Consider the following 23,063-nt stretch of genomic DNA (forward strand, 5'->3'; position numbering starts at 1 on the left):
ATATGTTTACACATACGGAGTCGACTGTCAATGGAGATCTATAGTTGTCGACAAGTATGGACGAGAATACAGAGTTGTAGAAAGCACAAATCAACAGACTGTACTAGAAAGAGGCGGATATTTGGTCAATGAAGGACCGCAAATGCCTCCACCAAACATGAGAATTCCTATAGGAATTCCAAGAAGAAAGCCACCAGGATTCCCCTCAAGAGCGATAACGAGAGAAGGATTGGGAGAGTCTCTGGTTAGACTTGTAGAAAATCAACGAGTTAGACCATCCCAAGTCTAGAAATGGGTAAACAGAAAATACTCCGGAGATAAAGATTCAAGAGATCATGTAACGGCTTTTAGATGAGTGATTAGAGCAAAGGAAGTTTCAGATTTTGCGACATAGTTTGTGGGATTTGGATTGATTCTAGAAGATGATGCAGTTACATGGTTCAACTCGGTGGAAAAATGGGATTTTGAGACCCTAGATGAGCTGTTTGAGGAGTTTATTGAAGAATTCTCGCCTACGGCGGAAGAGTGCTATTATAGCATGGAAAATGCTAGGGAGAGGTATGTACAACCTGTTCCAGAAGCACCTACTCCACCTAGATACATTACGGGGAATGCGCCAAGACCAGTAGGAGTTTTAAGGCCACAACTTGTCTTAGGACAACAACCTCCGCTGCCAGGTGCTAGAATTCAGGTAGACATGAGAGACATTCCAATGATGGAAGCATCAAATAAACCAACGCCAGTACCAGCTACAATGTGGTATAGCAACCAAAGTGAGTACTACCCTTCGGAGCAACAAAATGTGAGAGAAACACATGGAGTGGTGAGGCCGGTACAATCTCCACCTCGTGGGTTTCAGTCGAAATAAAGAAGGTATGAAATCGACGAAAGGACATTGCGATTCATTGCAAATAGCGGCTTATCTAGGTCAAAGCTTGCTTATAGCCAAGAGGAAATGATAAAAGAATCTCCTCAACCAGAGACAGATTGTCACAAAAGTCGTGACAACCACTTGGTCAAACAATGTCCTCATACGGAGATCATTAAAGTAAATGCCTATTGTCTTGAGTGTGGCATCACTCACTTAATCCCCGATTGCCCGAAAAAACCAAACTAAATCAGGAAAATCAGGACAAATGTATTAGGGATTGTTCAGCTACCTAGTAGCTCAGAAAATGAAAATGTCATACCAGTTCAAGTGGTTACGAGAGCACAAGCTCAAAAGAAAGCTGATGAGAATCCAGAGACAAAGAACACGAAAAGTGACATGAGTCCAAAGACAGATGATGGACCAAAGACAAACGCACCTAGTCAGAAAACCAAGAGCAAACGAAATAGTTGGAAAGCTAGAAAGACTAGGATGAAAGCACGCAGGGAACGAGAGCAAAAATCCCTAGCTGAGAAGCTTACCGAAGCTGAAAAGAAGATAAAACAACATGAAGAAAAGGAGGCACCTTCTCTTACACAGATGGTTAAAACTCTACAAGAACCATCCACGGATGAGAAACCGAAAAGTGCTAGTTCAGGATGATTTGTGTTGGCAGAGAAGGTTAATGAGACATTAGATGCCCTCCTGAAAGCCTATGATGTGAGGCTCAAAAACAACCAAACCCAAGAACACAGGTGGATGACATATCCCTATGTGGAACTAGAAAAGTAAAGGTTTGAAAGGTGCCATAAAATGATTCAAACAGCCCAAGCTTTACTAGAACCACCAAGTGCAAAACCTGAGGATGTGATCCGTGTCATGCCTACACAAGTAATCCCACCAAACAAGGAACTAAAAGAGCCAAATTCTATTCATGAGCACAGACCAAACCTGAAAGACCCAGCTTTAGAACCAACGATAGTAGTGAATACCACGGATAACTCTTCGGAGGGATTTCACCAAGCTATACCTGAGGATTGTAAAGAGATAGATGGTCTTGACGAATTGTGGAAACAAGTCAGAGAGGCCAATGAAGCCGATAACCTAAGAAGACGAGTAGACAAGACTGGTGATGAACGAGGAGTGTTTCTACCACCAATAGAGGAATTTGAGACTGGATCTCAAATGAATCTAGACGCGCAATCGTATTGGGGTGAGAAAGGATCTGTACAATCTATGGATAGTCAACCCCATTCGCTAAGAACACTACCGTCCTACATGGGAGAGTACGAGACCAAGTCAAATGTGGTTGCAGTCCTATCACAGAGACTGACTCCCAACAAGGCCATCGATTCAAAGGGGCTAGTAGATATTCTATCTACCCCAGTCACCTGTACAATAATGTTAGCCGAGTTGCTTCCGTGTGGGCTAATGTGGGTAAATGTCTCAACTAAATACTAGGCCAGTTCCATTAACTAAATGCCTCAACTAAATACTAGGCCAGTTCCATTAACCAAGGTAGGAGAGTACTACGAGGGAGAAGATGGAAACACCACCCTTCCTGTAGAATTCAATAATGTAAAAACCATGGCAATCCTTGACAGTGGAGCTGGTGTGGCCATTGCAACCAAAGAGGTTTGGAAAAAATGGGAAAAACCTGCCTTGATATCCACACGAATGACCCTGCAGCTTGCAGACGGACATAAGGAAAAGCCCCTAGGACTTCTAGAAAAAGTACTTGTTACTTCTTGTGGCATTGAATATGAACACACTTTTGCTGTTGTTTACTTTGGCAAGAAGAACAACTATGACATCATTCTGGGAAGACCATTCATGCGACAATTGAAAATGGTCCAAGATTGGGGTTATGACCATATATACCTGAGACATATGGAAACCATAACAAAGATAAAGTTGAGGGACCATAGCTATAGGGATGTGATGAGAACACCGGTTGAGGAGTTTGATTCCGCCACAGTAGCAGGATCAGAACTTCCAGCTTGGTTAGGTAAGCCTAAAGAACTGTGGATGTGTGGAGCTTCTCAATGTGGTAGCTTGAAACGTGAGGAATGTATCCTAGAGCGGGTTATAGAGGATATGGACTATATCCCAGAACCATTTTCTGAAGAAGAGTTAGAGACTTTTGGATGGGAACACATCTTGGATACTCTGGACGTGTGCGCTGTGGAGGATGCTCCCACAACAAAGTTTTGTGATGAAAATGGCTATGATGTCGTTCCTTATTTTACAGTGAGTGTAATCCAAGAAAACGAAGAGATCTAGACATCAACAAGCTCTCGAAATAAGGAGCAAACAAAGAAATGTGGAGAATCAAAAGATGAAGAAGACGACGAGTTCTATGACTCTTTAGAACACTTCGAGCTTCAAGAAGATCAACGACCCGAGAATCAATGTCATCGCTACACGAATAAAGTGCATCAAAAGTGGATTCCAAAGTCCTCGGTGAAGACACATCCACCACAAGCATCCTCATACAGGGCTCCTAATAAGGATGCAAAGACTTAGCTAGGAGGAATACGACCAGAGCAATGAGCTAACAATGCTCTAATCAATGGGCTAGAAAAGTCCTCCAAGAAACTACCACCCACGAGAAAACAGACAATAACTTTCCACTACCAGCCAAAAAATCAAGGGAAAGTACAAGAAGTACAAAAAATCAAGGGAAACTATCACCAACCTCTTCAGCAACAACCATGATAGGTCAAAAGAGCAGGACAACAAGTCAAAGCCAAAAAACTCGACAAATCTGGATACCAAAAAGCCAGATCGGCCAAAAACAGATATGGATCAAGAAGACAAAGATCTCTAATGACAAATCACAAGATCCAACACCAAAACAAAAACAAGGAAAGCGTGCACGAACGGGTAAGAATATCACAAAATGGCAAGCTTTCACAACTCAGGTTTGGGCTCCAAAGAAGTTGATTCAAGCACAAAAAAAGTCACGGATTCATTTGGATTCCAAAACAACCACAGTATCAACTTTCAAAGTCTGAATCCCATCACCAATCAAGCGTACAAGTGTTGAAGCAAAGACCACTGTCGACTCACACAACAAAAAGGTGGATCCCAAAGAAGTCTCTTCAAACACAAACGAAGCACGGGCAAGTATGGGTTCCCAAACGAAAGTCAACAACAAAACAGCCAATAAACGCAAAGAAATGGGTCCCACAGAAGAACAACAAAACTGCTGTCAGTGCATCGCCGCTCGAATTCTTACAATTCTTCCTACGATTACAGTACAGTTAGAAGAGAGCAAGTGGCTTCAATCAAGCAACGATACAAGAGCTTCAAAGACCATTACATTTCTTAGAATAGGAAGCCTCGCCAACAAATGCCAATAAGCAAATTGCTTATACCCACATCTTGCACAACATAAATCTTTTCCATGCATTGATTGTGTATGCATAATAGGGCTACATTACAAGGCCTGCATAGGCACAACTTTTATTTGCCCAAGCACAACACATACCCTTTACGATACCCTGTCGTAAAGGATGACTCCAAATAGGAAGGGGGGAGGCATTCTGAATGCGGACCTAATATTATGACTATTAGAGGGCAATGTTTTGTGAGATGCATTGAATTTTTGCGTTATATTGTGATAATTTTTTGACAAAATTTAGAGTATATGCCCTCATAGTAGGGTTATAGAGGAGTATGGGGACAAAATCCATATATGAGCCCCTAGGGACATGTGTATAGTGTACATAGCATTTAGATTTCTATTTGAATGATTTTTCTTTTGTTAAGTTTTTTAAAAGATTTTCTTTGTTTATTATTAAGAAAAAATAAAAAATTCCATAATCCACATGAAGAAAAAACTGATGAGAGGCTGGAGCACTACAAAGAGAAGAAGGTACAGGGAAACAATGAAACTTCACAAAGTATGTCTCAGCAGCCACTACAACAGCCGAAGAACTTGTCACAAAGCAGTGTCAACATGCAACCGACAAGTCATACAAGTCAGAGTCGAGTAGCTAAGCCACAAAATGAGTGAGATGTTAGTCCCAAAGCTTCAAGTAATATTCTCTGTGGTCTAAGCGTCTTAGCTATTCTAAGTACTGCTCAAGCTGGAAGAGTTGAGCATATTTACGGTGTGTCGCTCATGCTGGTATAGGTGAGCAAAAGTGTCGAAGTCTAAGTACTTAAGTCTGGTGAAGTGAAGGAGAAGGTCCAAAAGACACTCACGTACTGAGCATAGTGAGATACGAGTGGAGAAACTTCTACATCGAAAACCCTTCTTGGAAAGGTGGACGCTATTGAGACAACTTTTGATGTCACATGTGCTACATTTATTCCTCGAAACACCAATCATCTCCTTCTTTCACATTGCATGCTTTTGTTGACAACTTTGTCATATGCATATAGAGTGTCCCATAATTGGCACTTGCATCAGGCACTCTTTCCATGTTTCACCCAAGCACTCACCTTTCATGAACATGTACTTCATATTCAACTGCTCAACTCCAATAAGAGCGTATACCAAAGGCATTTTTTTCCCACCGGGTTTTTTCCCTTTGGTCATCCAGGTTTTAGACCCTAATCTAAAGACACCTATCACCATCCTCTTGTACATATTCCTTCTACATCAACAATAAGAAAATGCTACTCAAATCAATTGACTAATGAATTGGAGCACCAATTTCAGATCATAGCATACTTCTCCTCAATGACGACTCGAAGAATGGCCTACAATGACAAAGCTGCAAACAACACTAACAACATGATTGCACAGGAACAAAGAAGTCCCCAATGAAGAAGAGTAGAAATAAAAGTAATCAGAGGATCTCAAAAGATGAATGGTTATGATGACAGATGTCCGCTCTAATGGATCATAGTTCTTGTTGTGGTTCGACAAAGTTACAAGCAGTGAAACACATGAAGCCAAAACAATAGCAAAGTGTTGACCGCTGGGTCAACAACACAACATAACTCACGAACAAAGAATTCCTCAATGACAAAGAGAAGACATAAGGATAATCAAAGGATCTCAAAAGCTTGTCCTTGATAATGCGCAACGAATGCTTGGCAGGGTTTTGAGACTCAAATTAGAATAATTACGTCCTAGATTCGGCCTGACAGACAAACTTTGCATTGGAGTGCAACTTGGCCTAAAGAAGTTCAGGGTTTAGCCATACAATTTCTACAAAATCTTTACAAAGTTGTCATTGGCTAACAAGATCAGAAAGCCAATCACTCAATTCTACAGATTGTAGAAGTTGTTTATGAGAATCACAAATACTCTGAATTCACAGATTTGCTGGAGCAAATGATGGATGGGGCTTTCTCTATCCATGATGATAAGAGTCAAGTTAAACGACATTGGGTTCTTTTTTAATTTAGATCTGGCAGTAGACCTATAATGACAGAAACAGCTGCTGCAGCTCGGAGTGTGGATGTGAAAGACATAAAGTTCGTCATCAATTATGATTTTCCTGAATCATGTGAAGACTATGTACATTGGATTGGACGAACAAGACAAGCTACTGCAAAGGCTATAGTCTATACATTATTTACAACAACAAAACGACAGCAAAGACCACATCGCCATCGACAATCAGGTCATGTCGGGGACGACATGAACGCGCAAGGGGGGAATGTTGACCGTTGGGTCAACAACACAACATAACTCAAGTTTCTTACCAAAGTCTTATCTTTTGCGAGTTATGAAATGCTGTGGATTATGGCTATAAACGTCATTTGTAATGAGTAGTTATTCTAGTTTTAGAAGCCGGGGTGCAATGGCACTTCCAGACTGTAAATACAAAGCCATTTGACCCTTTCAACCCCATTTTTGGTTAAACCTGAGGTAGCATTAGTATATAAGGTACCTAGTTCATTTTGTAAAAAAGACTTTAATCATAATCAAAACTTTAGCGCTGCCGTCTACTGTGTGTGAGAGAGAAAGAGAGTGAGCGTGAGCTTTATCCTCTCGCTACGCCCAGCTCGCTCAACACATTGGAGATCCTACTGCACCATTGTTGTAGGCTCAAGGAGAGCTACACGACAACGCCAAGAATTCCACGCGAGATGAAGCACACACGCCGACACATCTACGAGCTATTTGTGGCCGTAAGTGTATCAAACGATTTCTATTTTCTGCGTGATAGTAGTCTATAGAATCGTGGTGACATAACCTACGCATAGGTACGCATAAATTTGAGTTTCGAGCACTTTTAAAATTCTGCTCTATCATCCTACGCGTTTTCCACAGATGGATTTAGAGTGAGGGTTTTGAGTGTAGAAGCTTAGGGACAGGTGTATCCTAGTAAGGGGATGGTGTTCCTTAAGTTTCGTATGAATCTGGCATGATTAGGTGAGTTACCTTCCGTATGTGTGTATGTGGCTAGGTGGTGTAGTTGAGAGCAGTGAGGTTCTTGATTGTGGTTTAGTTGGCCTTCCTGAGTGTTGTATGAGTAGGATGGTCTCAGCCTGACAAGCTAAAGAGATTTCCTCCGTGTGCCTATCGTGTCATCTGTGTCCTCGATTGACATTATGTTGATCTAGGTAGTGTTTGCATGCACTTCATGGGTGTGTGAGTCGCTCCCCGTCCAACATAGTCCTTCGAAAAAGAACTGTCACAATGAATCTAAGGGTAAATCTTAACACGCTTGCTAAACCTAAGCTCACCCCATATGAAAAAGTTGCACAAGGAATCATAGGAGGATACATAACGGTAGAAGAACAAGTCATTTATTCTAAGGAAGGTCGTTGTTATCATTGTCACGTTGTCAGGAGTTTTTTGGAGCAAGGGATTGCGCATATGTACATACCCATGCATGGTACATCGAATAAAGGATTGCCCATTTTCCAGAGCCTGGTGGTTACGTGGGGCCCACATGTGTATAGGTAGGACACCATGTACATAGTGCATCGATTTTCATAGTTACCAGTACCAGTGTGTTTTTTCTATAATAATGAGGAGTTTCTAGTGCGTAAAACTTCTCAAAGAAGCTATCCGCGGACCGACGACATGAGGTAAGCAGGTGCGTCAGATGGCATCTAGTGGCGTTAGGAGGCCGAACAGGGTCCATACTTGCACGTGGATGAGTACGGACACAACATGGGTGTTTTCTTGTGATAATTATGCAGAAATTCCATCATGAGGACCATCTTTTGGGGCCACTTCAGGTAATGGCGGGATGCATTATTGGAAAAGGCTGAGTGCCAGGTGTACTAATGATGCAAAAAGGTGACAACTATGCACTACAAGGTCAGTTATTGGCCTGTTCGGGGTCCGTTTGAGGTCAACTAAAAGGCCAAGGGTGCCCAAGTAATAAAGCTAAGTGTGAGAACTGAAAAAAATGAGAGAAGACCATAGAAAATGTGGAGAGAAGAGGAGGAACATCCGCAAGTGTGTTTTTGAGGTTTTTGGAGCCTGTTTTGGCTGTAAACTACTCCTCCAAGGTCGGATTTGAGCACTTTGACATTGTAGACTGGGGTTTTGGATTGTTCCAGACGCGATGGCGCTGTCAATTTTTCCAAATTTCTCACTCTTTTTCTGCTATTTTGGATGTGTAAGCTTCTCCTATGAGCGAAGCTTTTGCTCCAATTTGTGATTGTATCTGGCAAGTTTTACCTATATTGTGTGAGTTATTTGCCCCATTTGTGTTGGCCCAAGCTCCATTGTATCTAAACATAATAAATTCTCCTCTTTTGAGCTGAGTTTTTTGGGTGTGTGTGTGTGTGTGTCTCTCTCTCTCTCTCTCTGTGTGGAGTGGGCAAATGGGTAGTCTCTCTTCTCTCACTCCATCAGTGTGTTCCCTGTCTTGGCAAGGTGGGTTGTGTAAGCTGAGTGGTGCCCCATAGTGTGTGTGTGTATCATCCCAAGAGTGTGTGTCAGGTCATTACAGAGGCGTTATGTGTGTTTCCATCCCGCTCACATTCTTTTGGCGTCCCCACTGAGGATCTTCTTCGAGTACCTTCTGCTTCGAGCTTCAAGCTTCGAGATTTGGGATTACAGGTTGCAGACTATAGACTACAAGTTACAGGTTACAAGGAGAGGTACAGGTACAGGATATTCACACAGGTACAGGTAGCCGGAGTACAGTGATATACTAGCAGTGGTGTCACTGGCATTTGTTGTGGGTATGCATCATTTGGTGCCTGTTTGAGCGCATTTTTTGTTGGTATTGTACGTTACTTGTGGAAACTGCCATTGTACGCCTTTGTGGATCCATACTTGGTTTTATTTGGCAGTCCTAGCCATTTCTGAGACTTAGTCTGGAAGATAGTCATTTCTGAGACTTGACTATACGCGATTTGCATTAGCCTTCATGTGAGGGTCGATAGCGTGAGATTTTATTGAGCTAGGGGACTCTCAAATGTGGAGATCCTTTGGTGATACAGGTAGCTAGAGCACCCTTTTTGTGACCTCACCATAGGCTATGTACTAGTGATTCCTAATTGATGCTCGGGTTCTATTGTTGGCAGTTTATGCATACATAGAGAGTCTATATTTTGGGTTCACACTGCTCTACTTCTGGGGAAACTCTGCCAATAATTTTCCAAGTTGTGATGGCTGGTTTTTTGGTTTTTTTAGCCATTTATGCTGTTATGCTGCTGAAATTTTGGCAAAATCAGAGGATAAGACAGGTGTGCTTTCTTGGAAGATGCATCGTTGACTTTAATGGATGATCAAAATGGCCCTCAATTCACTCCTTTTCATTTAACTCAGAGAATCTAGATAAATGTTCATGTGTCCACGAAGATTTTTTTCCAGCAGCGCATAGTCTTTATGTTCGGGCCAAGAAGATTAAGAGAGATCCTGGAATGTCCTTTGCCTGTTGTAATTCCGATGATTAACTACGAAAAATCATTTGATGTTCATGTGTTTGTACTCATCTAAAGTTGAGCTCCATTGAAGTTTTTGGGAATTGAGTCAGTCAAAAGTTTTGGGTTCTTGCACGTGTGTTCGAAGGGCTTCTTAAAGCATCGTAAATTGGGTAGCCATGGATTTCTCTTATCCGGAGGTTCATGGAAGAAGTGATGAAGATGTGGAAGACTTTTTGGAAAAGATGGAGGTTGCCTGCATTAGCCACCAGATTCATGACTCGGCGCAGATGTTACGTCTTCTCCAAATTTGTTTGAAGAGTGATGCACGAGTGTGGTCCAAAGCATTTGAAGAGGAGTTGCGTGTGGCTAATCCACCTGTAAGATTGAGTTGGGACAATCTAAGGCATGGATTGGAAGTGGAGTTTGTGAAGGTAGAAGATCTTGACAAAGTGTGGCAAGAAGTACAGGATTTAGTGCAAAAGGAAGGTGAGCCAGTAGATGCGTACATACGTAAGTTTTCATTGGCATGGGAGCGGATGTGCAAGGCCTTAGCACCACAGGTACCCCCATGTGACATGATGAAGAAGGACAGGTTCTTGGCTGGTCTTTGGGAGAATATACATTGGAGAGTGGAGCTAAAGAAGCCTAGGACATATGAAGATGCATCGGAGGTAGCAAGGAACAAAGAGTGGAAGCTGAGGAAAATGAGCCAGTTAGGAGTAGAATCTTTGCCCATGAGGTCTGAATTTCAGCCTATAGACTCTTTGCAAGGTCTCATGCTAGGGGTTCATCATGAACCAGTGGTTGTTGCTACTTCTCAGGTTATGCCAGTAGTGGTCACTACAGCAGTGCAAGATGATGGGCTAAGGCAAGACATGAGGCAAGTGGTAGATTTAATGAAGAATATCAGCCTCAACCTACTAGGTCAAGTGGGAAATAATCGAGGTCGAGGAAGGTTTGCAAATTAGCCACGAGGTGAAGAAAGACCTAGTAATGGTGTTGGACAAAGCAATGGTAGGTTCTGGAGGCAGACGCCCACATGTTATAATTGCGGAGAGTTGGGCCACATCAGCCCGCAATGTGTTAAGCCACCAAGGATGGGGGGAGAGATGTATCCATTGCCAAGACAGGTGCTACCTAGGTGGAATAATTATGGCATTGAAATTAAGGGAGAGGAAGGAACCAATGGATTAACCCAGGAGGAAAAGGGAAAGACAAAAGTGCTAAGTGTAGTCACTTTGGAAAAAGGCATCAAAGCTAGAGGATACATTAGTGATGCCCATTGGGAAGAGGACCATAGAGGAAAAGGAAGGAAGACGTGCCCCAGGTCCTAGAAAGAAGAATAGAAAGATCCATGAAGGCGAAGATGTCAAGGCCAAGAGGAAAAGGAGGGCTCGTCGCAAGTTTCATGTTTCGGATTTTCCACTAGGGGATGGGCAATTAAGCTATGACTTGAAGGAGGATCTGAAAAGCAGGAAGGCAGATGTTACTTTTGGGAAGCTTATAGAGATGGTGCCTAAACTAAAGCAATAGTGGAAGAGGATGGTTAACCCAATGGAGAAAGAGACAGAAAGAGGTTCACTGAAGGTGTTGGCGATGGATGAGCTACCAGACATTTGTCCAATAGTAGATGTGTGGCATAAAAGAAAAAACCTGGGACAAGGTTATGTGGATGGTGGAGCCCAAATATGTGTCATAACACACTCATGCGTTGAGAAGATGGGTCTCACAGTCTGGGGTGTCAGGTTTTCGGATCAGATTGGCCAACCATCAGAAAGTAAAATGTTTGGGTGTTGTAAAGAGCTTAGAAGTGGAAGCATATGATGCAAAGGCAGTGGTTGATTTCCATGTGATGCCAGCGAGATTGGGAGCATATCCTATTATACTTGGTAGAACATGGTTACATGCAGTGGGAGCTGTTCAAGATTGGAGACGTGGTACAATTAGCCTCTATGGAAAGACAGGTGCCAAGAAGCTATATAATATGGACACAAGGAAATGATTGGAGGAGCTTTATGAAGATGAGGATGAGTCTAGTGATGAAGACTATTCCATAGTGACTGATGAGGACAGTGATAGCACTACCAGCAGGATGAAAGCATGTTAACTTGTCATGCTTTTTCATGTCCCGGAAAATGCTAACTAGCACAATTTTGACATATGCTAACTAGTACAATAACTTGAGCTACATCTCCAAGATCTATGACATATGATATATCAATAGAAAGCACTTGAAACAAGGAATCCAAATGTACAATCTCCGACAAATTTTGATATTATTTGAAAAAAATTTACCGGACGCCCAACTTTTTGAAGATGTACTGACTTGAAACTGCTAACTAGCACAAAAAGCACGACAGGTTAACATGCTTTCACCCAGAAGTGATGAGGATGATGATGTTGCATTTCTTTTGATGGACAAAGGAATCCAGGAGTCTGGTTTAGTTGCATTTGCAAATGAAGTTGAAGATGAAAGTGAAGGGCCTTATGAAGTGATTGAAGGGCTGATGCAAACCAAGGTTGAATTGTCAAAGAAGTAGGAATTGATGACACAGATGATTAGTGGAGACCTCTCATCTATGGAGAAGGAGATGTATTTGCAGATGCTCGCTAGTTTTCCTGATTTGTTCATTACTTCATATAAAGAGATCAGATGGTTCAAGGGCAAAGAGATGCATATAGAGCTGAAAGAAGGTGCTAAGCCAGTGCAGCAAACGCTAAGAAGGATGGTTCAAGAGCAAATGTAAGCCTTGCGAGAAGAGGTGGACAAGTTATTGAAGGCAGGGTTCATAGTCCATGTGGAGACCACAGAATGGGTGAGCCTAGTAGTAGTCATCCCAAAGAAGGATGGAAAGTGGAGGATTTGTGTAGATTTTAAACCCTTGAATGCAGCCACTAAGAAGAACCCATATCCTCTTCCATTCATCGATCAAATCTTGGATTCAATGTGGCAGGTTATGAGAGGTATAGTGTGTGTGATGGTTTTTCAGGCTATTTTCAATTGAAGATTGCTCTTAAAGACCGCACAAAGACAACTTATTTTATGCCATGGGGTTTCTATTGCTACACGGTATTGCCATTTGGGTTGTCAAATAGACCATCTTTCTATCAAGAGAGAGAAAATTGGGTGTTGGAACCATTCATTGGTAGTTGTGTTAAAGCTTTTATGGATAACTTCTGTGTATACAGCAGCAGGGCTGAACATCATGAGAAGCTGCATATGGTATTGGCTCGATATGATGAATGTGGAGGACAACTAAATCCAAAGAAATGTCATTTAGCACAGCCAAGGGTGAAGTTATTGGGCCATATGATGTCAGAAAATAGCATTGAGGCTGATCCAGACAAGGTTAATTAGTCTATTATTCTTCTTTCATCACCTACGAGTACGAAGCAATTGGCAACCTTTATACACAATGTAAAGTACATGGAGAGGTTTATTCCATTGTCTTCACAGCTCCTTTATCCATTACAACAAGTGGCAAAGCATGATCCATTGCAATGGGATGACAAGTGTGAACAAGTGTTTCAAGAGGTGAAAGAAGTGTTAGGGGGGTTGTCAGCCATGTAGGCTCCGGATTGGGAGAAAGTTTTTTATGTAAATCCATCAGTAGGGGATGATGCCATTGGAGCCATGTTATTGCTAAAGGGGAAGGGCATCCATTATATGAGGCCAGTGTATTGTGCAAGCCAAGCGAAGTTGGTAGCAGAGAGAAAATTCTCGGAAGTAGAGCTAGTGATGGCCAGTGTAATATTTTCTTGTCGATGATTTCGTCATTACTTGCTACCACGACCTTTTGTTTCCTTGACAAGTTATGCCTTTTTGCCACAGTTAATTAATGGCACTAACATGTCAAATGTGGTCATGAAATGGGTAATTGAGTTGCAAGAGTTCGAGTTCTCTTTTTTAGTGGAAGACAGTACAAGAGCTACCCTAGCCGATTTGTTAACCTACAAGCAAAATCACCTCATTGTTAAGGAAGAGGTGGTGAGAAAGGTAGTTGAAGAAGTGCCACAGATCATCAATGCACATGTGTTGTTCTTTGATGGTTAATACAGAAAGAGCTATGATGCAACTTCAGGGGGTATAGCACTCTACGATCCAGAGGGGAAGCTAGTGTGCAAGAGAGGGTTCAAATTGGATGCTCATAGTAACAATGAGGCTGAATATGCTACTTTGGAAGCCGAATTACATATTTTTTTGAAGCATGGGGTTCGAAGTTTGAGCATAAAAGGTGATGCCTTGTTGGTGGTGAAGCAAGTGTTGGGTGTGTGGAAGAGCAAGAACAACTCATTGAAGGAAATGTGTTTCAGAATTAAAGGCCTGTTACAACATTTTGAAGCATGGAGCATCAGACACATTGAACGTTCTCTAAATAGAGAAGCACATGGAGCAGCTCAAAGCATGATTGGGGAGTTATTTGTGTTGAGGACCACTTTACCTCTTTATCATGGTCTGGAAAGTTTGGCTCAAGAAGAGGAATTTTTGCTAAAAGGAATCATTCCAAAGGAGATTCAGAAGTCTAAGAAGTATGGTTTTGTGCATAGAGCATACATGTACAAATTGATTGGTGATGTCTTATACATGAAAGGGGCTGATATCGTGTTGAGACGTGTACCTTGGAGGGAGGAGCTTTAGAGAGTGTTGGAAGAGAATCATGAAGGCGCATGTGGCGGCCATTTTGCCGTAAAAATCACTATGCATAAGATCTTGCAAGAGGGGTATGTCTGGCCTAGTTTGCACAAGGATGTTCACCATTGGTGTAGGTCTTGCAATAGGTGTCAAGCATTTGGGAAAAGAGTGTTGAAGCCAGAGCTACGAAAAACCATTTTGGCATTTGATGTGTTTGAAAAGTGGGGGATTGATGCAATAGGCCCATTACCTATCACAAGCAGGGGCAAAAGCTATATTTTGACTGTAGTGGACTATCTCTCTAGATGGGCAGAGGCTATAGTGGTAAAACAGATCACTGCAAAGGGTGTGGCAAAATTCATGTACGAGGAAATATGTTGCAAGTTTGGGGTGCCACTAGAGCTACTTTCAGATAAGGGGCCAGGATTTAGAGCAAAACTGCTAGACTTTTTATGCGCGAAGATGAAGATTAGGCACCAGCATACCACTCCCTATTATCCGCAGTGTAATGGCTTAAATGAAAGATTCAATGGTGAGTTGGTACTAATTCTTTCGAAAGTGACAGAGGACCAAGGAAAGAATTGGGATTTGGAATTGCCTAGTGCATTATGGGCTTACCGTACTTCGGTGAAGACAGGTACAGGGTTTACTCCATTTTATTTGGTGTATGGAAAGGAAGCACTATTGCCTATGGAGGTAGAGTTGCCTGCAGTCAAGATGCTAGAGAAGTTACTTGGGCCGTCTATTGATGCATTCAAAGAGAGGCTCTTACAGTTACAAGAGGTTCAACTGGATAGGATGTGTGCATTGGAACATTATGGGCAGATGCAAGATAGGGCTTTGGAAAAGATAAATGAAAAGGTCAAAAGTAAGGGTATCAAGAAACATGACTTGGTTTTGCGCTACAATAGTAAGCTGGACAACACCTTCCAAAAGAAGTTTCAAATCAAGTGGGAAGGCCCTTTCAAGGTAGTGGAGTGTTTTCTGAATGGTACATATCAGTTGGCTAACCTGGATGGTGTTCTAGAAAGGTCAAGGGTAAATGGATTGCATCTTAAATTATATCATGCTCGGTTAATGATGGTGGAGCAAGATGAGTTGTCTATGGATCAAGCAGTGGTGGTGAAGGATGAGGAGACTTGTAACTAGGGGATGGGCAAATTATGTCAGGAGTTTTTTGGAGCAAGGGATTCCGCATATGTACATACCCACGCATGGTGCATCGAATAAAGGATTGCCCATTTTCCATAGCCTGGTGGTTACGTGGGGCCCACATGTGTACAGGTAGGACACCATGTATATAGTGCATCGATTTTCATCGTTACCCGTACCAGTGTGTTTTTTCTATAATAATGAGGAATTTCTAGTTCGTAAAACTTCTCGAAGAAGCTATCCGCTGACCGACGACATGAGGTAAGCGGGTGCGTCAGATGGCATGTAGTGGCGTCAGGAGGCCGAACGGGGTCAATACTTGCACGTGGATGAGTACGGACACAACGTGGGTGTTTTCTTGTGATAATTATGCAGAAAGGTCATCATGAGGAACATATTTTGGGGCCACTTCATGTGGTGGCGGGATGCATTATTGGAAAAAGATGAGTGCCAGGTGTACGGATGATGCAAAAATGTGACAACTATGACCTGCAAGGTCAGTTTTTGGCCTGTTCGGCGTCCGTTTGAGGTCAACTAAAAGGCCAAGGGTGCCCAAGTAATTAAGCTAAGTGTGAGAACTGAAGAAACTGAGAGAAGACCAAAAAAAATGTGGAGAGAAGAGGAGGAATAGCCGCTGGTGTGTTTTTGGGGTTTTTGGAGCCTGTTTTGGCTGTAAACTGCTCATCCGAAGTCGAATTTGAGCACTTTGACATTGTAGACTGGGGTTTTGGGCTGTTTCGGACGCGATGGCACTTTCACTCTTTTTTTTTTTTTTTGGATGTGTAAGTTTCTCCTATGAGCGAAGCTTCTGCTCCAATTTGTGATTGTATCTGGCAAGTTTTACCTATATTGTGTGAGCTATTTTCCCCATTTGTGTTGTCCCAAGATCTATTGTATCTAAACATCAGAAATTCTCCTCTTTTGAGTTGAGTTTTTTGGGTGTGTGTGTGTGTCTCTCTCTTTGTGTGGAGTGGGCAAATGGGTAGTCTCTCTCCTCTCACTCCATCAGTGTGTTCCCTGTCTCGGCCAGGTGGGTTGTGTAAGCCCAGTGGTGCCCCATAGTGTTTGTGTGTATCATCCCAAGAGTGTGTGTCGGGTCATTATAGAGGCGCTCTGTGTGTTTCCATCCTGCTCACAACGTCGATAGACCGCTTTTGGCGTGTACAAAGTAGCGTTTATATGCATGGTCATATGTACAAAAGGATGTAAATACATGAATTTGGGAGATTTTCAAAGTGGTTTTGATTTTCAAACGTGTTCTTGGTGGCTTATCTTGGCTCTAGGTAATGTGTTTGGGATTTTTATAATGAAAATAATGCAAGTGACAAGCGTGGGAACTCTCATCCCGCTCGAGAAGTTTGGAACATGCAGTAACTGTCTATTTACGGTGCTTGATCTGCGGTGATGCGTGCACCACCCTAAAAGTGGCCAAGAATAGAATATGGAGATGTTGCAAAGTGCTTTAGGTATCGAGGATCAAACGTGAAAAAATTGGTGAATTTTGGAGTCCATTTGGGGTTTTTTCCGCGAAAAGTGCCCGCCAAGGGTCAAAACTGGCAAGAACTGGGCCAAAAAAGGTGTGAAAAGGCTTCAAATTGCCACATCACCTTGTGAATGACGAAGCAAAGCTTCATGTATTTCCTCTTATGCTCAAAGGAGAATCTCGTGAGTGGTTTGAAGGTTTAGAGGAAGACAAAAAGCAAGCATGGGAGCAAGTGAAGCTGGCAATTTTTGGCAGGTTTGGAAAGAAACTAACTGCAATAGAAGCAACAACAAAATTGAGAGGTTTGCAACAATATGTTCATGCTAACTTTGAAGAGTTTTTGCAACACTTTAAAGGACTTTGGATTCAATTAGAGGCGGCATCCCAAGTACCTCCATGGGATTTATTTAAAGTGCGTCAGTTTATGGATTGTCTCCATCCAAGTGTAAGGGAAAAGGTCGATCAAGATGAGACTGCTACATTTGAAAGAGCTGTGGAAATTGCCAAGGCCAAGAGCAATAAGATCAAGAGAAGGTGGGAGCAAGGCATGACACACGTTGAGCCAGTTGTGGTGCAACCAATGGTCCCTGTGGCGGATGATAGAGTGGAGCGCGTGGTTCAAGGTCCAGATCCCATTACGGCTCGGGTTTTGCATGATCTTTCCGGTCAGTTGCAAGAATTCAGAATTAACATAATAACCACGAACCAAAGCGAAGAGTGGCCAGCTGGGAGTGGTAGGGAACGAAGGCTACAAGGTAGATGCTACAATTGTGATGAAGAGGGTCAATACGCCCCTGATTGTCCTGAACCACCAAGAGAGAGAGGAGGGATATACCCCATATATGGACGTGGTCGAGGGAGAATATAATAAAATTATCAAGAGCCGTCTAGAAGCACCACCGTCGCAACAACAACCACAACCGTTGCCTGTAAATGGAGAAGGTAGAGCTATTAACATCATTACCCTTGAGCATCAATATGTGGATGTTTTGGCCAATAAGAGATCTAGGCATGATAGGGAGAAAGAGACAGAAGAAGAGAGGGAAACAAGAGCAAGGAAAGGAAAGGCTAAGGTAGAAGACAAACTAAAAAGTAGCAAGAGGCGGCGACGAAGGAAAATTGGTCCAAAGGACTACCTCCTTTACCAAGGTGTTGAAGACTATGATATTGTCGAAGACATACAAAATCAAAAGGCAAATATATATTTTGGTCAGTTGGTGGATTTGGATGCAAAATTGAGGAGGCAGTGGACCAAGTGTGTGAGTACGCGGTTTCCTTCCAAGAACGAAAAGCATCAAAGCATGGTGTCATCGTTGAGGGTTGGTCACCCCAAGTGGATATGGTGCCAATAGTTGAAGCTATGCTGGGAAAGAAGACAGAAGTGCAAGCATATGTGGATGTGCCCAGGTGTGTGTCATGACCAAGGCTATCATGAAGGAAGCATGTGTTAAGATGTCAGTGAATGCTTCAATCCGTATGAGGATGGCCAACCACAAAATGCAAGGTGTTTTGGAATAGCTGAAGATGTGAAGATAAAAGTCTTGGGGATTGAGTGCTTGGTTGATTGAGAATGCTTATCCAATCATGTTAGGGAGCCATGGCTTATAACCCTTGGTGCTAAGCAGGATCGGGGCACGCGCTTGATCACCATCCCCAACAAAGAGAAAGGAAGAACCATTGTCTACAACATGAAGACACACGAGAGCCGTACACAGCCCCTAGTGAAGATGCAAGATATGGATTCGACAGAAACCATGTCATACGATAGTGATGCTTAGTCTAAATCATCAGAAGAAAGTGTAGAGGAATGCTTGATGCAATTATGTCATGATCTTTTTGGGATAAGTGTTGAAAAGGAAGCATTGGTGCATGATGTGAAGGTCAAGGAGGAGAAGCATAGTCCAAAAGCAGTTGTAGAGCCTGCCAAAGTGAACGCAAGGAGCATTCTAGGAGAGGACTTGACAGAGAAAGAAAAAAGGGAGTATGAAGACATGTTCAAGGAATTTCCAAATCTATTCGCCATTGAATATACAGAGTTGCAAGGAGCTAAAGGAGACAAGCATAGAATCAATCTAAAAGAAGGTGCCAAGCCAAAGGTTCAGAAGCTTAGGAGGTTGGGGGTCATTCATGAGAAGGCACTTCATGAAGAGGTGACGAAGCTTTTGGAAGCAGATTTCATCTGTAGAGTGGAGGAGTCTGAATGGGTCTCTCCAGTTGTTATAGTGCCCAAGAAGAATGGAAGAATTAGGATATGTGTTGATTTCAAACCTTTGAATGCTGCCACAAAAAGGAATCATTATCCGCTACCCTTCCTAGATGAAATCCTCAATCAGGTTGCAGGTCATGAACATTACTCAATCATGGATGGATTTTTTGGATACTTTCAGATCTTGATAGTGATTGAAGATCGATTGAAGACGACCTTCATTACTCCTTGGGGTTGTTTTGCCTACAAAAGAATGCCTTTTGGGCTGGTTAATGCATATGCTACCTTCCAACGATGGATGAATAGAGTGTTTGGCCCCTACTTGGGTAAGTTCATTCATGTTTTCATGGATGACATTGGGTGTTATAGCTCAAGGGTCACACATTTGGAGAAGCTGAGGTTGAGTTTTGAAAGGCTTCAACAAGAGGGTGGGCAACTCAACCCAAAGAAGTGTAAGTTTGCTCATGCCAGAGTCCATTTGCTAGGACATGTGGTTTCCCAAAATGGAATAGAAGCTGATCCAGATAAGGCTTTATTGCTTATGGATCCACCGAGCAACACAAAGGATTTGGCATCATTTGTGAATAAGCTCAGGTACTTGTCACGTTTCTTTTGGATGCTATGTCAGTATGTGTATCCTCTCCAGAAATTGATTCAAAGAGTTCAAGGGTTTGAGTGGAATGAAGACATGCAACAGGATTTTGATGGTATCAAGGAGGTATTGTGTGATTTACCAATAGTGAGTCCTCCCGACTTGCAATCAATTTTCTATGTATCTATCAGTGTGGGGTCAGTAGCTTTTGGGTCGGTTCTCTTACAAAAGCAAGGAAAGAACTTCAAGCCATTCTATTTTGAGAGCAATATGAAGAATGTAAGCGAGTTCTCCTACACGGAAATGGAACAGTGGGCATTCGCCTTGGTTCTTACTTGTCGCAGGTTCAAAACCTATCTATTGCCCAAAAGTTCTATGTGCTCACCACATCAAATATTTTTCCGGATGTAGTACAACATTTGAAGCCTAGCAAGCGCATCTTAAAGTGGACTTTGGAGCTTCAAGAGTATGAGTTTGAGTTTAAAGTGGATCATTCGTTTAAAGCTCACTTGGCAGACATAGCGGTACATAAGGGGGGGTAGCTTCCATCTTACCCAAGGGTTGACAAGGATGATCATGAAGAGGAAGTATATATTACAAATGCGTATACAATGGTGTTTGATGGTGCATACAAGAAAGTTCTTCAAAAGGCAAGTTGTGGGGTAGTCATTAAGAACCCAAAAGGCAATGTAATCTTTTCTAAAGCTTACGATCTTGATGAAGCTGAAAGTAACAATGAGGCCGAGTATCTCACGCTTTTCCTTGGGTTGAAGTAGTGTGTTGATTTTGGATTGAAGAGGGTCATTGCAAAGGGGGATGCGTTTCTAGTCATGAATCAGTTGCTTGGTTTGTGGAATGTTAAGAAAGACAATTTGAAGAAGTGGTTCTATGGAATCAAGAAGCAATCGCATGAGTTTGAGAAGATACAATTTAAGCATGCTCCTCGTGAGCAGAATAAAGAAGCTGATGAGTTGGCTAGGGAAAAGTTGGATGCATTGGTAGCTCCTTTAAAGGTCAAGGAAGCCTTGTATGCTGCGTTTCATTTATACACCCGTATAACAAAAATTATATGTATAAAACGCCAATATACGCTGTCTTTCTGAATAATTACCGAATAACCGTATAAAACCGTTTTCGATCAAGATATTTTTCAATCGAAAACTATTTCGATCGAAAAATATCTCGATCGAAAAACTGTATATATATACAATCGTCATCGTATTTGATCGAAAAGCATTGTGGAAGTTTTTGGAGTTTGGAGAGCTTGGAGCTTCTGAGAGTTTGGTAGATAGCGACAGCGTCTTCGGTTTACAGCGGTTTTCAGGTATATTTTTTAAATTTTCAGTAAATACTAACTTTTTTTTGTGTTGTGCCAGACTTGTGTGGTGCAGTAGTTTCAGCTCTCACCACAAAGTTGGCTTGCAGGTCGTAGGCCACTTCGTGGTGTGTAGCCATATGGCTCACTCCAGAGGTGTGTAGAATATAGTTTCCTTTCCCGTGGTGTGTAGTTATATAACTCACTCTAGGGAAGGCTTAAGGTAAATTTAGATTCTCACTCGTATGGTGTAGTAGTATATCTCTCACCATAGAGATGAGTTAGGATAAGAGGTCGACTCGTAGAGTGTAGTAGGCATGATGCTACACCTCTCACTTCAAAGTGGCCTATAAAATTTACAATCTTAAAGTAAATCATTATTGATTATTCTACATAGAAGCACGAAGATTAACGTTCGTCATTTTAAGAGTGTAGAGATGCATACTTTATGCCCTCTACATCTTAATGCGACTTTCGTAATTTTTGTGCTTCTATTTCTGTAGTAATTGTTCATTAGCAGATGACTTGGTGTTACTCTGAATGTAGATATATACAACAATTGATTTACATATGAGATTGTTGAGCTGTTTTTGTTGATGGTTGTGTTGTGCGTTCCACACACTCCATTAGAAATAGCTTATAAAATTTACAATTTTAGATTAAGTTTTTCTGTCATATGTGTTACATAGAAACACAATCGTTACCACTCGTTATATTAAGAGTGAAGAGATGCATATTTTCATGCCCTCTTCATCTGAATGTGACATACTAGTTACTTGTGTGTTTCATATTCCAAAAGAACATCATTTTTCATCATTAAATGACTTGGTGTTGTTTTGGACATAAACACATACGATAGGTAACTTACATCTGTAATTGTTAATTTATCCGCCGCTGATAGTTGTGTTGTGAGTTCCACACACTTTATCAGGGAATAGATTGATAAAAACTATCAATCTATTTTACAACAGCATCCAGGACTTGTGCTGAGAATATCTCACACTAGTTGAGCTATTCACATGTACGAGAGGGTGGGCAATGATGATAGACCACTTTTGGCGTGTAAAAGGTAGCATTTATATGCATGGTCATATGTACAAAAGGATGTAAATACATGAATTTGGGAGATTTGCAAAGTGGTTTTGAGTTTCAAACGTGGTGCAACATGTGCATAGTGTAAATAGTCATGCCTGCGTGCCGACAGTTGGGCACACGCAAGCACGTGGCTTATCTTGGCTCTAGGTAATGTTTTTAGGATTTTTAGAATGAAAATAATGCAAACGACAAGTGTAGGCACTCTCATCCTGCTCGAGAAGTTTGGAACATGCAGTAACTATCTATTTGCGGTGCCTGATCTGCGGTGATGCGTGCATCGCCCTAGAAGTGGTCAAAAATAGAATGTGGAGATGTGGAAAATTTCTTTGGGTATCGAGGATCAAACATGAAAAATTTGGTGAATTTTGGAGTCCATTTGGGGTTTTTCCTGCGAAAAATGCTTGCCGGGGGTCAAAAATGGCAAAAACTGTGGCAAAAAAGGTCAAAAAAAGTGTGAAAAGGCTTCAAATTTCCATATCACTCATGGTGCTGTGATGGTCCAGGATGAGGGAGAACTAAAGAGAAAATTCAACACTTTCACCCCTCTGTGTGTGGGAGGAAGCAGGGTTCCTACAGGTAGTCTAGTGTAGTCCCGTTGCGTTCGTGTCCTGTTTTCGAGTGTGTGGAGGAGTGAATGAGAGCTTTCTCTCTTCAATTTTGCACTTGGGAGAATCTATGGATGTTCTAAGGTTTCCATGGATGTGTGTGTGAAAGGAATTGAGGGAAGAAGGTGTCGCTTTCTGCAAGACTATGTGACCCTCTATCGGTGCCATTAGGGTTTGTGCTACTCCAAAGAGTCCAACAGAGTGGAGTTTGGTGGAGCTTTTGCAATGGTTTGAGAGAGGCCTTTTGTGGCTGGAGTTTTTGAGTTTTTGATGGTTTTTCTTGTATATTTTGGTCACCATCAAGTGTGATTTCAA

Source organism: Adiantum capillus-veneris, chromosome 9 (genome assembly GCF_014529385.1).
Source record: "Adiantum capillus-veneris isolate H3 chromosome 9, ASM1452938v2, whole genome shotgun sequence".
NCBI classification, from domain to species: domain Eukaryota; kingdom Viridiplantae; phylum Streptophyta; class Polypodiopsida; order Polypodiales; family Pteridaceae; genus Adiantum; species Adiantum capillus-veneris.